The sequence below is a fragment of the Erinaceus europaeus genome, chromosome 10 (assembly GCF_950295315.1).
Source record: "Erinaceus europaeus chromosome 10, mEriEur2.1, whole genome shotgun sequence".
NCBI classification, from domain to species: Eukaryota; Metazoa; Chordata; class Mammalia; order Eulipotyphla; family Erinaceidae; genus Erinaceus; species Erinaceus europaeus.
The window spans coordinates 110,643,396-110,660,036 of NC_080171.1; the positions used below are offsets into that span (position 1 = coordinate 110,643,396).

The 16,641-nt window shown below is 42.6% G+C and overlaps 1 long non-coding RNA gene across 1 annotated transcript; it reads left to right on the forward strand.

The window, feature by feature from the left end:
* Nucleotides 1-2,837: 2,837 nt before the first annotated feature.
* Nucleotides 2,838-16,290, forward strand: LOC132540785 (uncharacterized). The gene is made up of 3 exons (XR_009551924.1): nucleotides 2,838-3,013; nucleotides 7,130-7,325; nucleotides 16,137-16,290. It is a non-coding gene; the product is annotated as an uncharacterized LOC132540785 (long non-coding RNA).
* The last annotated feature ends 351 nt before the right edge of the window (nucleotides 16,291-16,641 follow it).

The following is a 16,641-nucleotide window of genomic DNA, read 5'->3' on the forward strand; positions in this document are numbered from 1 at the left end:
GAGTTGTACCCCTCCTACCCTATGGTTTTGTTAATTAATCCTTTCTTAAATAAAAAAAATAATAATAATAAAATAAATTAAAAAAAAAAAAAGAGATCAGACCACAGGGGCTAAGTGGCGGCATAACCAGTAGAGAACACACATTACCATGCCTGAGGACCTGGGTTCAAGCTTCTGACTCCCACCTGTAGAAAGAAATCTCTATGAGTGGCAAAGCAGTGTTGCAGGTGTCTCTCCTCTCTCTCTCTTTCTCTCTTTCATTTTTATTGGTGATTAACAGTGGGTTACAAGACTGTAAAATCACAGTGTATAGTTTAACACCACACCCACTACCAAAGTTGTGTCCCCACCCATAGACCTCCTATAGATAAGCACTGTTGTTATCACAAAGTCTTAGAAATAGTTTGCTTCCAGTTTTTTAAAATCAAGTTCATGTGTATATGTCCTCTAGATTCCATACATGAGTGAAACCATTCAGTAATTGTCCTTCATCTCTTTCATTTCCTTCTCTCTCTCTCTCTTTCACCCTCTATTAAAAGAAAAAGGAGGAAGGGGGGCTGGGCAGTAGCACAGCAGGTTAAGCACACATGGTGTGAAGCACAAGAACCAGTACCAGGATAACAGTTCAAGCCCCTGGCTCCCCAGCGGGGTTGCCTCACAAGTGGTGAAGCAGGTCTGCAGGTATCTATCTGTCTTCTCGTCCTCTCTCAGTTTCTCTCTGTCCTATCCAACAACAGCAGCAATAACAACAAGGGCAACAAAAATGGGGAAAAAATAGCCTCCAGGAGCAAAAAAAAAAAGTGTCGGGCTAACGATGTGAGAGAGAGATGACCCAGGAACCAAGCTCATGGGGGTGAGGCCATTCAAATCTTTATTCATCTGAGTGCCCTAGAGTCGGGTGATAGCACACCTGGTTAAGCCAAGTGGCGCAAACTGCAATGGCCAGCTTCAGCCTCCTTGTCCGTATGCTCTCCGAGGCCGGAAAACGGAAGAGGCAAGTCAGAAACGGAAGTGACTTGACAATATCATACATAGTTAGGGAAGGGGCAGAGAAAGGTAAAAGGTAGCTGGGAAAGGTAGGGACTTCCTTAGCAACTATTGCTAGGGGTGTAACTGATAGGATTAATAATACCCTGCAGGGAATTAGGGAGGAGACCTTTCAGGCGAAACAATGATTATATAGATAATAAGGGAGTAGGCCATAGTATTGGGAATTCAGGGTACTTTGTGAAGCAGGGAGTCTGATAAAATGAGGCAAACCTCGTGTCCCTGCTCACTCGACCTCTCAGTAGAGAGAGAGAGAGAGACTGACAGGATAGATGTACCCCTCAGGTCAAGCCCAGCCAAGCTCAACCACATCCTCACAATTTCCCTACAAAAAGGAATGATCATTAAAAAGAATAATACTAAAGTAAGGTCACACCCTAAAGAAAGAAATAAAAAAAAAGGAAGAAGGATGGCTGTCAGGAATGGTGGTATCATTGTGTAGACATTAAGTCCCAGCAATAATCTTGAATAATAATAATAATAACAATAATAATAATTTTGACAAAAAAAGCCAGTAACTAAAGAGTTTTGATGGGGTTTGTTATCTAACCTGTCTATTTTGTTGCTGATGATGTTTCAGCAGGAGGGTAAATCTGATGCACAGTCAGAATATATAGAGAGGTGGGTAGGCAAAGTTAGGGGAATCTACAGGGATAAGGATTAGCCCAAATCTGAATTTAAGGAATAAGAAGGAGGAAGTGTTGCTGGCATCTAGGGAGAGCATAAAGAGAGGAGAGCCTTTTTGGGAGGAGTGGAAAATTTGAGGTGTGAGGGACTAGCCACTGTGAGAACTGTGGTATGTGGAATAAAATATCAGCAAATAGTCCTGATTATTGTCCTGTGAATGACCTGCTTGTATTTCTGATCAACGATTGACCATTGGGAGCTTGGATTTGGGGAAAATTCCCTCTGTCCCCAACCTCCAACTGATAAAGAGTAGTTAATTGTGAATTAACTATGTGCAATGTGATTTATCTTAAAACACCCATTTTCTTTCTGAGAGTATGGAATTTGGTTAGAGGCTAAGCAGAGGGTTCCCACAGGACCCACCTCTAATAGAATCACTGGCAACTATATCTTCAGTGAGTTTTCCTGGGGACCAGGCAGTAGCACACCCGGTTAAGTGCACATAGTACTAAGAGCAAGGACCCGAGCATCATTGTGAGGACCAGAGCAACAAGTCCCCGGCTCCCCACCTTCAGGGAAGAAGCTTCATAAGTGGTGAAGCAAGTCTACAGGTGTCTTTCTCTATCCCTCTCTATCTCCTCTTCTACCTCCCCCTCCCCTCTCAATTTCTGTCTTATCAATATAATGTAAAAATGGCCACCAGGAGCAGCATCAAGCCCCAGTGATAACCCTGGAAGCAAAAAAAAAGTTTTTCTGAGTTGTAGCATTTCACATGTGCTATCATAACATTATGCTGTGGGAATTATTACACCTGATAGGACTCTCTGGGGAGGGCCTTGAACCTGAATGCTTAACTCCCTCCAGACAATGCCTATATGTCATTTCTTGTAACTGACTTGTTTTGTCTCTTCACTGCAGTGAAGTCTTGATCATGTGTCTGTCTACATGCTGAATTTTGTAGACTCTCTTCAGTGAATCATCAAACTGGAATCGTGGGGACCCCAGACATGCTTGGATGGCAAGAGATGGGAAGGTGACATAATTATTCCAATTGTTCTCTCTTGCTTTCTGTGACTGATTTGCTAATGGTGAACTGGTTTCATCTGGAAGCCAGAAGGCACTGGAGCCATGACAGTTCTTAACACACAAGGTTGCCACCAGACCAAGACAGGACAGAAAAATGATTGTAGGCGAATGACAACTAAAGAGGAGAGATGCTCTCTCTCTTTGCTGGTGCTCCTGCTCACCAGCAAAGTTCCCAGATGTAATTACTGGATGTAATGTCATGAATCAAGAAAAAAAACAACAACAAGAATTTTAAGCTTGAAAGGTTTAAAAGGTAACATAAAATTTTTTAAATCAAAATATAACATCAGGAGCTATCATGTGATCTAAAATGCTCCATGCATTCTTGTCTTTGGTTGTCACTTTTCACTTTCAAATATCTCTTTTAGAGAGAAAAGTACTTTCAAAGTCAATGCCTAATTTAAATACTACTGTTGAAGAGGAGTAGTAAAATGACATTCATGGGATTCATTTAGGAATCTTCTTAGAGAAAATGCTGTGTTTTAAATCTAATTATGAACAACTTTTATTTCGGCCAAGCTAATACGGTTAGCATTTGAATGACATTGGCAAGAAAATTAATACAGTAAGCATTTGAATGATATTAGCAATTTTCTTGCCAATGTCATTCAAGTGCTTACTGTATTAAGTTATGCACACAGTAGAAAAGTTTGTACATATTTATTATACTGAACTAAGTATAAGGCACTGAATTAAGTATGTAAGCAATAGCTGATTTCCATTTGGAGATGTGATATATTTACAAGTGTGTAGGACTTCCTCAGACACTTCTAAGCTCTAGATTTAAGGCAGTGGCTTGCCTTGTTGAACACATATGTTACAATGCTCAAGGAGCCAGGTTCAAGCCCGGGTCCCCACCTACAGAAGGGAAGTTTTACGAATAGTAAAGTAATGCTGCAGGTGTCTCTCTTCCTTTCCCACTCTCTATCTTGCCTCTCAATCACTCTGTCGCTATCCAATAAATGATACATAAATAAAATATTTAATAGATTAAAACCTGTGTATTCCTTTGTAAAGATAAACTCCTGTCTTTTCTATCCCAGTGGCAAATAGCAAACTTGATGAAGTTCTTAGAGTTGGTATTAAAGATTACTAAATTCTCAGCTAACCAAATGCTTTCTCAAGTGACCAAGAGGAACTAAAGAGTCAGAGAATTTTCTAATTGAAATAGATGACTCTCAGGAGAGACCCACGGGAGGGATATGCCGAGGAAACTTTCAGAGTGCTGTTTTCCCAGTACTCCTGGGCGGAAAAGTCTTCAGCAAAGGGACTCATAGGAGGATTCTAGGTCATAGGGTCTACCTGTCAGCCAAGGGTTTCTCTGTGATTTTTTTTAAGAGTCGATGGTGGCAGCCTGAAGTGCGTCCAACAGCATTCAGCTGTGGAGGAGGTAATGATGACAGTGGTTGTTTTTTTTTTTTTTTCCAGGCACATATCCCTTTCTTTATCTCTAGAGCTTCACCCCCCAAACCCTTTGCCTCTTAGTAAGCTAAAAAGAAGACAAAGCCTGCCTACAAAGAGGTCTCGGTTGTTCCCAACTCTTGGTTATTGTGAATAATGATCTGATGAGCAGGAAGTGTATGAGGCTCTTAGAAATAAAGGTTACTGGGGCTGGCTGGTGGCGCATCTGGTTGAGCGCACTTAAAATGCACAAGGACCCAAGTTTGAGCCCCCTGGTCCCCACCTGCAGGGAGAAAGCTTTACGAGTGGTGAAGCAGTGCTGCAGGTGTCTCTCTCTCTCTTCCTATCACTCCCTACCACCCTCTTCCCTTTTGATTTCTGGCTGTCCCTATCCAATCAATAAAAGATTTAAAAGATTAAAAAAAGAAACAACAGTTACAATTCTTTGGGTAAATGCTTACAGTGGGTGATAACTAGATCATGTAGAATTTCTATTTTTGACTTGTTGAGGACCTGCCATATGAGTTTCCAGAACTTGGAATCTATACTCTAATTGCAGCTAGAATGTTTACTATGTGATCTTGGTCAGCAATCCACTTAATATTCCTGAGCCCCAGATTTTGGATCTGAAAAATGCAATGATGGTGATGGTATGATTCGTACTATTAACTTATGTAAAGTCAATACGGTTTTCTCTTTTCTCAGTCTTAGCAAGCAAGATGGCAGGTACAGGTGCACATGCTAACCAGAGGCCCAACGATTTAAATGTCCTTGAATATCTGATGTTAGGCCGCAATGAAAAACAATTAAGTTAGAAGAAAATCCAACTGTCCTTGGTTCCTTACAAGATTACCTCTTTATTGTCATTAACTAATTTTTTTTCTTAAGTTTAAATATTCAGTAAAGGGAGCCGGGTGGTGGCGCAGCAAGCAGGCTAAGTGCATATGGCGGAAAACGCATGGACCAGCATGAGGATCCCGGTTCGAGCCCCCGGCTCCCCACCTGCAGGGGGTTCCCTTCACAGGCGGTGAAGCAGGTCTGCAGGTGTCTATCTTTCTCTCCCCCTCTCTGTCTTCCCCTCCTCTTTCCATTTCTCTCTGTCCTATCCAACAACAATGACAGCAATAATAACAATGGTAACAACAACAATGACGATAAACAATAAGGGCAACAAAAAGGGGGAAAAAAGTTAAAAAAATAAAGTTGAAAAATAAATACTCAGTAAAGTTGTAACCACTGTGCTTTACAAATAATGATGTGTTCTTCTGAACCATTCAGAGTCTATAGATCCCTCCAGTGAATGAAGCCCATGGAACCCCGTGAATGGTAGCCACACAACAGCCCAGGAGTTTTAAAGATTAACATCCAATTATACTTCTTCATGACTGAAAATTTTCAGAAGGAACTTCCATGCAACAATATTTGAGCATATTACATGGTCTCTCTTACAGGCCTATGTGTGCTGTTTTTTTTTTTTTTTAATATTTGTTTATTTCCTTTTGTTGCCCTTGCTGTTTTATTGTTGTAGTTATTACTGTTGTTGTTATTGATGTCGTCATTGTTGGATAGGACAGAGAGAAATGGAGAGAGGAGGGGAAGACAGAGAGGGGGAGAGAAAGACCGTCTGTGAAGTGACTCCCCTGCAGGTGGGGAGCCAGGGGCTCAAACTGGGATCCTTATGCCAGTCCTTGTGCTTTGCGCCACCTGCACTTAACCAGCTGCGCTACCACCCAACTCCCTATGTGTGTTGTTCTTATCTGTTTCTTAGATTCTGCTTCTGCTACCCTGGGTTGCAGACAGCATTCTTTCTAGTCCTTTACAGACCAACCTTGTTATTAATTCAGTAATTTTTTTTTGTATGTTTCCAGTTTGAAATATTCACCATTTCCTCTTGCATCCTTTTTCTTCTTAGCCAGTTGCAGGACCAAAGTCTTTTGGCCTCTGATCTCACTGACAGTGATGTTGCTTGGCTTCTCAAAGCTGTTCCCTCAAATGCTGTCAGTTTTGTGTGCCAGTCACTTCATATCATGTTTGTCTAATAATATCAGTTTTGTTTAACTTGTTCAAATTAGGGACTGGGTCATTGTTCATCTGGTAGAGACCACAGAACTTCAGCTCAAGTCCCTGGCCCCTACCTGCAACAAGGGAATAGTGGAGATATACTGCAAGTGTCTCTCCTCTCTCTCACATTTTTTTTTTTTGCCACAAGGGTTATTGCTGGGGCTCGGTGCCAGCCCTACGAATCCACTACTCCTAGAGGCCATTTTTTTTCCCATTTTGTTGCCCTTGTTGTCGTCGTCATTATCATTAGTGTTGCCATGGATGTTGTTGTTGTTGGACAGGAGAGAGAGAAATGGAGAGAGGAGGGGGAGACAAAGATAGACACCTGCAGCCCTGCTTCACCACTTGTGAGGCAACCCCCCCTCCAGGTGGGGAGCCAGGGGCTCGAACCGGTATCCTTATGCCCTGTCCTTGTGCTTTGCGCCATGTGTGCTTAACTGGCTGCACTACCACTGGCCCCCTCTGTCTCTCACTATTTATTAAACAAACAAACAAACAAACCCTCTGATAACAGTAGATTGGGCAGGCACCGAGCCCCAGTGACAATAAAAAAATAAATTTCGGGAGTCGGGCTGTAGCGCAGCAGGTTAAGCGCAGGTGGCGCTAAGCTCAAGGACCGGCGTCAGGATCCCTGTTTGAACCCCGGCTCCCCACCTGCCGGCAGGTTCCTTCACAGGCGGTGAAGCAGGTCTGCAGGTGTCTGTCTTTCTCTCCCCCTCTCTGTCTTCCCCTCCTCTCTCCATTTCTCTCTGTCCTATCCAACAACAACGACATCAATAATAACTACAACAGTAAAACAACAAGGGCAACAAAAGGGAATAAATAAATAAAATAAAAAATAATAATAAAAATAAAAATAAGAAAAAAAATAAATTTTTTCTTTTTTAAATTTTTATCACTATATTAGAATCTAATACCTGAAGAACAGAGACTGCTGAGACCTGGGAAACTCACTTCCTTGGGATCAAATTCAGAAAATGCTGTGAATACTGTATGCTTGGGAGGGAAATAAAGAATCATGGCATGCACTACCGCAGTCTTACTGTGGACACCAGCGAGAGATGCTGAGCCTGAGATGTCACCCTCACAACTCATAAGACCTGGTGAGATCTTTCCTAACACATGGGACTACCTACAGCCATGTTAGATGGCATGTAATTTAGCAAAGTTGGAGATACAGATATAGGCTAGGGTTTAGGGTACTGGGTGCAGGTGTACATGTATTCATAAGCAAGGGGCAATTCTGTAAATCAAAGTAATAGCACTCAGTAGTCTTAGGTGATTAGTCTTAGACATAATAAACATGGACTCCTAGTTGAAGTGCCTAAAGAAGGCATCATAAATTTTCTGATCAATTAGACTTAGCCCAAATTAGCTCGATAATCTAGCAGAAAGGCCCAAAGAAGGCAGATTCCCCCCCAAATTAATTCTGGTTGGGTTCAACAATTGACACGCAATGCTTAAACAACTGGGAGAAAGTCTAAGGTCATCAGATAAAGAGAGGACTACAAAAGGATAAGGGCAAGAAACTGGTTCACTTAATAATGGCCCTTTTGGTCAATATCTACCACCTCATCATCTGGGACCCTAGTCAGGGAATCCTTGGATTCCCACACAAACATGATGTGCCTAGACCTCTAATGGATCCTCTCTCTCTGTACCATCACTGGTCACTTCCATCAGGAACATCACCATAAGCCATCTTGTGGGCCTTCCCAGGACTTTGTCCTCACTTTAAAGCAGTAATGACAGGGATGGCCCCAGTCCCCAAAAGGAGGCTGGGGTATCCTGCCCTGCCACTGGAGGAAGACTGATCCTGAAAATGAGTGCAGCCTACAATGTTCCCAGCTTTGACCATGAGCTGTGAGCTCAGACCAATTGAAACCTAGAGGTTACACATCCTTTGTTACCATATATATATATGCCCTGGGTCATGTGGATGGGGGTAAATCATTGATTTTATCCACAGTAGTTTTTCAAGAATGGAAGCTACTCTCTGCCCTAATCCGACATTCAAGCCCTTTTCTCTACTCTGACACCACATTCTCAGATAATATTTCTATCCAACTTCATCCTATCTATAAAACTCAAGCAAAACTACCATAGTTGTGGGTCCCTAGAAACATGCCTAAAATGGACTTCTGTTGGGCTGAGCTTCATTGACGGGAGACAGATGACCCGGGACTCATGGCTGAGGTGTAGGCAGTATCTCTTTATTCATGCAGGACACAGCACAATCTAAGCCGAGCTAAGCTAAAACTAAAACTAAAACGAACAATGTTGTCTTTATATATACTTCCCAAGTAGGGTGTGAACAGGATGTGACATAGAGAGGGTGGAGAGAAAAGTGACTGGTGAAAATCAGGGTGTGACAAGGAGAGGGGGCGGAGCAGGCAAGAATTCTACCACTGAACCACCAATGCCCTGGAGGGAGGGTGGTGCTTTATGTAAATATGAAAGTGATTTATGTAAATAGACTGCAGCTTTGAGTGGGATCAAACCAATCCCTATACAGGCATACCGGTGCTTGGTTAAGCAGAAGCCAGGGGAAGCTGGCATACTACCCAACATCTCCCCCTTTCTTTTTAACTATTTGCCATAGTATCAGGAGTGCGGTGTGAACAGAAACCTATATCATACAGGCGTTTTCAAAAGAACTGGCATACAACGGAGGAATAAAACAGGAGAGCAGCAATAACCTGTGTGATGCCAAGGGGAGGCCTGAGGGGGCATTTCCTGACTCAAAGGGCAAGGCCTAGCAAGCGAAAGGGCATTTCTTGCCTCTGGGGTCATCTATTGCCTCTGGGGGCGCTTCATGCCTCTGTGGACATCTCTTGTCTCAAAGGGCATTTCCTGTCTCTGTGGGCATAACCTAGTAAGGAGGGGGAAGTTTCCTACCACTGTGAACAGAGCCTGCAGGTGAGAGGCACGGTCTATAAAGTCCTAAGGCAACTGGCTGAAGTTAGTCTTTGAGAAACACAGCAGTGTGTACCAGTAAGTCTGATGGAAATGTCAGTCCATAGTAGATGACCACGGAAGAAAATGCCAAGGGATGAAATGCTGCACGTCTGTCTCGATGGGGAATGTCGGCCACCGGAATTCCGCTTTTCTGTAGAGAGTGAGCTTTGGAGTCTGTGAATCTGTTTCTTCAGTCCGTGCCAGGTCACATCATTGGTTTCTGGGGGTGCATTGTAGTCATGCCATCATGTTGGCAATGTCAGAGAACAGGAGTCCAAATGGATTTCCAGGAATTCCATTTGAGTAGATGCTTTTTCATGTGAAGACTTGACAGCTGAAATTCACTTACTTGTCAAACAAAACTTGTAGCAGATTAGAAGTTTACTATAATTGATAACTCCATTATAATTGGAAGTCCTTTCTAGTATGATTTTAAGGTTGTTTAAACAGTTTAAACTCAATAAAATGTGGAAAGGTAAACAGAAAAATCACAGTTAGAAGCCTCAGGCATGAGAATAATTAACATAATCAATGCACTATCTGCCCCACCCATAACTCATACTGTTTCAGGATTAAACGTTTCAGATTTATGCCAAGACATAAAAAAGAAATCAAAGGAGGGAAAAAACAATTTTTTGGATTGTTTCTGGATGTCTCTAGAAATCATGGCTGCGTCCAGCATTTTTTTTAAGTCAATGTCAAACAAAAATTCAGTCATTCAAATCACTCTCTTTCGAAATGCAACTTGAACCAGATTATCCAGATCTCACCATGTAGCATCATAAGTTCCCAGAGAGCGTCCTAGTCCAAAAAGCTCCTCGAAATTCCATTTAGGGTGCTTCTGACTGTTCCTGCAGGATTGCAGGCACCCATTTTTAAAAGCTTCTTCCCATCAAAGAAAGAGTCAAATCAGGAAAGTAGAACTAACCACATGTCTCCATTCTTGGGGACTGCCAGGGTACTCGAGAATGCTCCTCAAATTAAAGTAGTCCTTCTCCATGGGAAACATGCGAGAAGAAGTCCAGAAAGTCCCAGGGGAAATCTCCATGCATATCCCAAGGTCTATGATCACGGTCATAAAGAACCAAATTGTGGCCTGGAGCAAAATGTAGTCCTTTTCCTCGGGAAACATGGGAGAGGGAATCCAGAGAGTCCAAGGAGAAATCTCCATGCATCTTCCAAGCTCTACGATCACGGCCATAAGAAACCAAAGTTCCCGGTCAGGGAACCGAAGTGTGGCCCAGAGCAAAATGTTCCAGAGACAGAGAAACTGTCTCATGATGAAACAGTAGAGGCTTTGGCAAACCTCTTCATAAGTAGAAAGGCAACCCATGGCAGATGGGTAGCCAAGTTTACTTATCTGGGAGATGGGGGGGTTAGGTCCCACTTCAGTGCCGGTCCCTGTTTCAAGCTGGTATACCCTTTGGACACTTTAGACAATTTTACAGCAGCTTCCTTCCCTTCACATTGCTGGTTTTTCATAGACTGACCCTGAGTAGTTCATAGACTTTACACACTGTTGCCCTGGGCATTAGATAAAAGGAAAGGGGGAGATGCTGGGAAATTGTGCCCATGTAGTCACATCTGCCATGTTGTCCCCTCAGGCTACTGCTAGTTCCCGCGAGAGTTGGGACATTCTCGGAGTGCCTGTTCAGCCATGTTGTGCCCTCAGGGCATTGTCTATATCCCCGTGATATTTGGAGTGCTTTGGTTACTCCTCCCCCTTCCCATTCTCATGAAAGCTACTCCTATAAGAGCCCTTCTTCTTCCACACCTCGCTCTCTTGCCAGCACTCCACTCCGGTGTTCAGATGCAGGAAAGGTTACTGTGTGAGGTGGCCATTTTCGCTACCTCCACATGGCCCAACCTGCTTCTCTAGCACCCAACTCTGAGGTGCCAGCGCAAATAAAGATTTGTGTTTCCTCTTCACTCCGGACCCCTCCTCTCTCTCTTCTCCGTGGCCCGTGCACAACAACATCTGGCGCCCATTGTGTTCTGCACCCATGCCCCGCTGGGTGGCCTGGCCTGAGGTCCCCGAAAGCCACCCAGGGTTCAGCTTCTCCTGAGATACAAGAGTTAAGAGATATGTGCTTACAACCTAAACGCCCTAAGCGATTTGCAGTCAGCACCCAAACTTCTGTCCCTGCAGACATGTGCTCAGTTTCTTCTGTGGCTTCCATGACCCCTTCACTCGCTGTCCGTGCAGACACATGTTCGGCTCCTTCTGCAGACACGTGTTTGGTTCCTTCTGTGGCAGACACGTGTTCAGTTCCTTCTGCTTCTCTGACCCCACCCCCTGCTGATACATCATCATTAAGAGACCTAGTGGCTGAGGTACAGGAGTTAAAGGATATTTTTTCAGCATTTAAGGACTTTAAACCATGTGCAGTCCACCCCAAGAGCTCCGTCCCCGTAGATATGTGTGCAGTTTCCCCTGCGGCCACTACAGCAGTTTCCCCGGCACCTTCCACTTCTGTAGCTCCCTCTCCCATGCCATCGGACCAAATCCACACCTTCCCGGTAAATGTGGCCCCTTCTAAACAAAACCCTCAGCCGTGGCAGCCATACTCCTCTTAAAAACTCGGAGCACTCTGACAAGCGGTCAGGGAGGACGGAATGCACGCTCCATGGACCAAGTCCGTTTTAAGGAGTTTTTACCACCATCTTAACACGACACAGGATTGGAAGGACCTGGCTCGTGCTGCACTCCCAGACCCCCTCTACCTACAGTGGAAGGCATGCTTCCATGATGAGTGCTCTAGACAGTCGCAGGAAAATAGTAACAAACAGGTAGAATGGGATTCTGATGCTTTGTTTGGAGAAGGAGCTTATGAATCTGGAGCTCAGTAAGCAGAAGCCAGGGGGAGCTGGCATACTACTCAACAGACTTCCTAGTTTTTTCTGTCCTAAGAACCCTAATCTCATCTGCTCTGTTCCTACTTTTGGTTAGGTTCCTATTCCTTAACCTTTTTGTCTTACTTTATGTCCTGCCACCTTCCAGACACCAAGTTGCAGATGCTTCCATGATTTCATCCTCACTTCTCTAGACAAACAATCTCACTAATATGACCTGGAACCTTGCCTCTCCAGAGCTCTACCCCACTAGAGAAAGATAGAAACAGGCTGGGGGTATGGATAGACCTGTTAATGCCCATGTCCAGTGGAGAAGCAATACAGAAGCCAGACCTTCTACCTTCTGCTACCCAAAAAAACAATCTTGATCCATATTCCCATTGGGGGAGAAGTGATAGGAAGAAGAGGATAAAAGGGCTCTGAACTCCAGCTCCGTCAGCACCCGGAGAGACACAAGGAAAAGGAAAGGGATATTTGGAAGTAGTAATGGTGTCATGAGTGGCTTGGAGGAGAAGAGAGGGCTGGACCTGGAAGAGAAACGAGGCCATTATGTTCAAATGTAGACAGATAGTTGTGGAGATGTCTGCAGCCTTAGGAGACTGAGGTAGCTTGCAGTGAGGAGAGTGGGGATTCAGAACTCTGGTGGTGGGAACAGTGTGGCATTATACCCCTGTTGACATGTAATTTCATAAATCAATATTAAATCACTAATAAAAAAGAATCATGGCATGTGTTGGTGTAAACCAGGAACAAACACAACTTTTATTTTTTGTTCAAAAACTACCCATTTATATGACAGTTTAATCCTGGAATCTATTTGTGTATAAAGGATTCAGAGCCTGCAGCACTGGTTAATGAAAACTGTGTGTGTGTGTGTGTGTGTGTGTGTGTGTTTCTGCCAGGGTTATTTCTGGGGCTCAGTGCCAGCACTATGAATCCATAGTTCCTAGCAGACTTTCTTCCTTCCTTCTTTCCTTCCTTTCTATTTTTTTTTTATATAGGATAGAAAGAAATTGAGAGAGGATGGGGATATATATATAGAGAGAGGGAGCGAAAGATGGACACTTGCAGACTAGCTTCACTGCTTGTGGAGCTGCTCCCCTGCAGGTGGGGAGCAAGGACTTGAACCTGGGTTCTTGAGTTTGTGCACTTAACTAGATGAGCCCACAGCCTGGCCCTGCTATTTTACTTTTTCCCTGTCTCATTCTTTTCCTCTCAGTCATGTGTAAACTAAAACTACATATATAAACATGCTACAGAAATATGTGCTTTTGAAAATGTCAATATCCTAACAGATATCATTAGTCTTCTGAGATGGCTCAGAATGGCCTCTTGATGACTTTAACCTCACCAATACTAATTACTGCTGAGGGGAGCATCTGCACAGACTTCCAACTTCATAAGGCTCGAATTTTCCATGGCTGTTCTGGGCCTTCTCTGACCAGAGTGAGGGGTTCAGGCACTGTGTGCTTTCACCCTCAAACAAAAAAGCTTTATTTTTTTTTCCTGTGCTTTAGTGCATATTTTAGAACAACCAGCTGCATTTCATATAGTAAATTGGTTTTGACTCTGAGATTTGCATTTTCACTCAAGCCTGGTACTAAGGTTTTTCTAAGCCTGAGTTTCCAACCATTCTCAAATATCTATGCACAAGGTCCATGCTGATGCACTTGTTTGGCATGTATAAAATGTTTATTGTGAATGGAAATAAATTTCAAGAGGCAATCTTTTTTTAAAACATTTTTTATATTTATTTATTCCCTTTTGTTGCCCTTATTTTTTTGTTGCCTTATTTTATTGTTTTATTGTTTTATTCTTGTTGTCATCATTTGGATAGGACAGAGAGAAATGGAGAGAGGAGGGGAAGACAGAGAGGGGGAGAGAAAGACAGACAACTGCAGACCTGCTTTACCACCTGTGAAGTGACTCCCTTGCAGGTGGGGAGCCAGGGCTCGAACCAGAATCTTCATGCTGGCCCTTGTGCTTTGTACCACATGCGCTTAACCCACTGTGCTGCTGCCCGACTCCCAAGAGGCAATCTTTTAAGATAATTTCCTGAAGTTGGATTTTCTTAAACATAGTATCATTGGGCAGTTTATAGTTTTTTATAACTATATATGGCCCAACAATACTGTTTAAAAAAATGTATGTATATATGTATATGTATACATATAAAATAATTATTAGTCATCATGATAAAAGAAACTTCAGTTGTATTATATATTTAAAGAAAATATGGAGCATTAATATTCAATAATTATATATTTTTTCACTTGGACAAATTTTGCAGAAGTTAAACACGGAAGGATAAGATATTTAAATTTATGCTTGAGTAGCAAGAGAAAATTATCCCACATTTCTGTTAATGAATAAGAATCTTCTCATGTAACTGTGACTAAATTTTAAAGGTGTTCTATAGTAAAGTCTTTGTCCAGTTTTTGTCCTAGTTTTCTAGCAAGAACCATCCTTGGAACTTCCTAAGAGGTGGTCTTTGGGATACATAAGACCTTTGAATTATACCAGAGTTTTGCCCTAATAAGGGAAATTCTGGTGGACTGCTAGATAGCTGTTGGTTGGGAGCTTGGTCTCCAGAAAGAACTACCATGGGATTAGGACTTTGAGCCTACCTGGCCTCCAAGAATAGAAGAACTTAGATATCTATCTTGGGGTGCTTGGGGAGGATTTTTCTAATACCATTAAATATTTAGTCTTATAAAGTTAATGGGTTACCTTCTTGGATAGCACAGTTTAAGAAAATCCAAGTGGTCCTGAAGAAGGCAGGTGGCCTGATGTGATTCTCAACTTAGTGGAGGGTAATTGAGAATTCATGGAAGTTAATTTCCATCTGTGCATTCAGTGTTTTTCACCTACAAAATGAAATAAATAAAGCCTATCTTATAAAACTGTGCCATACATTAGTCCCTTGATCCCTCATGTGTTAGGCATTTCAGTTAAGATTAGTTGTAAAACTTGTATTTACTTATTTATTTTCAACAAGAACACTGGTCAGCTCTGGCTATTAGAGGTGCCAGGCATAGAATGTGGGACCTCACCCTTGCAAGTGGCACTTTCCCCAAACCCTAAATAAGATTAGATGTTTATAGAAAGAGTAGACTGGCGGGCGGGGGTGGGGGAGGGACGACATCATTTTGAAGGATGAGCTTTACTGACTTCACAAAGAAGTGGTTGAGAGAAAGTAAGAAAGGTATAAGACTTCAGCTACAGGGCTGGGGAGACAGCATAATGGTTATGCAAAAGACTATCAAGGCTGAGGCTCCAAAGTCCCAGGTTCAGTCCCCAGCTCCACCATAAACCAGAACTGAGTAGTGCTCTGGTAGCTCTCTCTGTATCTTTCTCTCTGTATCCCTCTTTCACTAAAAGTGAAAAAATAAAGTATTTTTAAAAAAAGGATTCAATATTTAAATTAAAAAAAAAAGACTTCAGCTACAATTATATCCTGGGGATGTGCTGGATAGCATGATAACTAAAGGTTTTCTTAGGGACTGCCCCACTCTCTGAAAGGAGATTGGGTCAGCCTGCTCTGCTGGTCTTGAAATAAGTGTAGCCTAGAATGTCCCCTGTGAACTGTGAGCTCAGACTGAAAAGGACTCAGACAGTACACAGGCTCCTGTGCTAAATGTGAATACATATGAGCCCTGGGTCAGGTGGATGGGGTAAACAGTTAATACTTTCTTCATATTTGGGAGCTACTCTCTGCCCTAATCTAGCTTTCTAATCCCATTCTCAACTCTGGCACCATCTTCCCAGATAATATTTTCAGTTCACTTTTCTGTTAATTATCAAGCTCAGGCAAAAATTACTAGTTATGGGTCCCATGGAACATACCTAAAATAGACTTCCTAGTTTCTTCCTATCTGAAGACCCCTAATTTCATGTGATTTTTTTTTTTCTGCCAGAGCACTGCTCAGCTCTGGCTTATGGTGGTACGGGGGAATTGAACCTGGGACTTGCAAAGCCACAGGCATGAGAGTCTCTTTGCATAATCATTATGCTATCTCCCCCACCCTCATCTATTCTATTACTAAGTTTTGGTTGCAGTTCATTAAAAATTTTGTCCTGCTTTATATTATTCTGCCTTTCAGCCCACCAAGTTGCAGAGACTACTATGATTCTATCCTGACTTCACTGAGCAGATGACCTCACCAATGTGTCCTAGAGCCTTACCTTTCCAGAGCCCTGCCCCACTAGGGAAAGATAGAAATAATCTGGGGATATGAATTGACCTGCCAACATCCGTATCCAGTGGAGAAGCAATTACAGAAGCCAGACCTCCACCTTCTGCATCCCGTAAATATTTTGGCCCATACTCCCAGACAGATAAAGAATAGCAAAGTTTCCAGTGGAGGGGATGGGACATAGAACTCTGGTGGTATAGAATTATACCCCTATTATCTTACAATCTTGTAAATCATTATTAATTTACTAATAAAAATTTAAGAAAACACAAAACTATAGGTTATCAGTATACTGTACTGTATATTTGAAAATTGCAAAAAGAGTAGGTCTTAAAAATTTTCACCACCCTCTTTACCTTATAAGGACCAGGGTTTGAGTCTCTGCCAGACATAGGAGATGCATGCAGAGAAG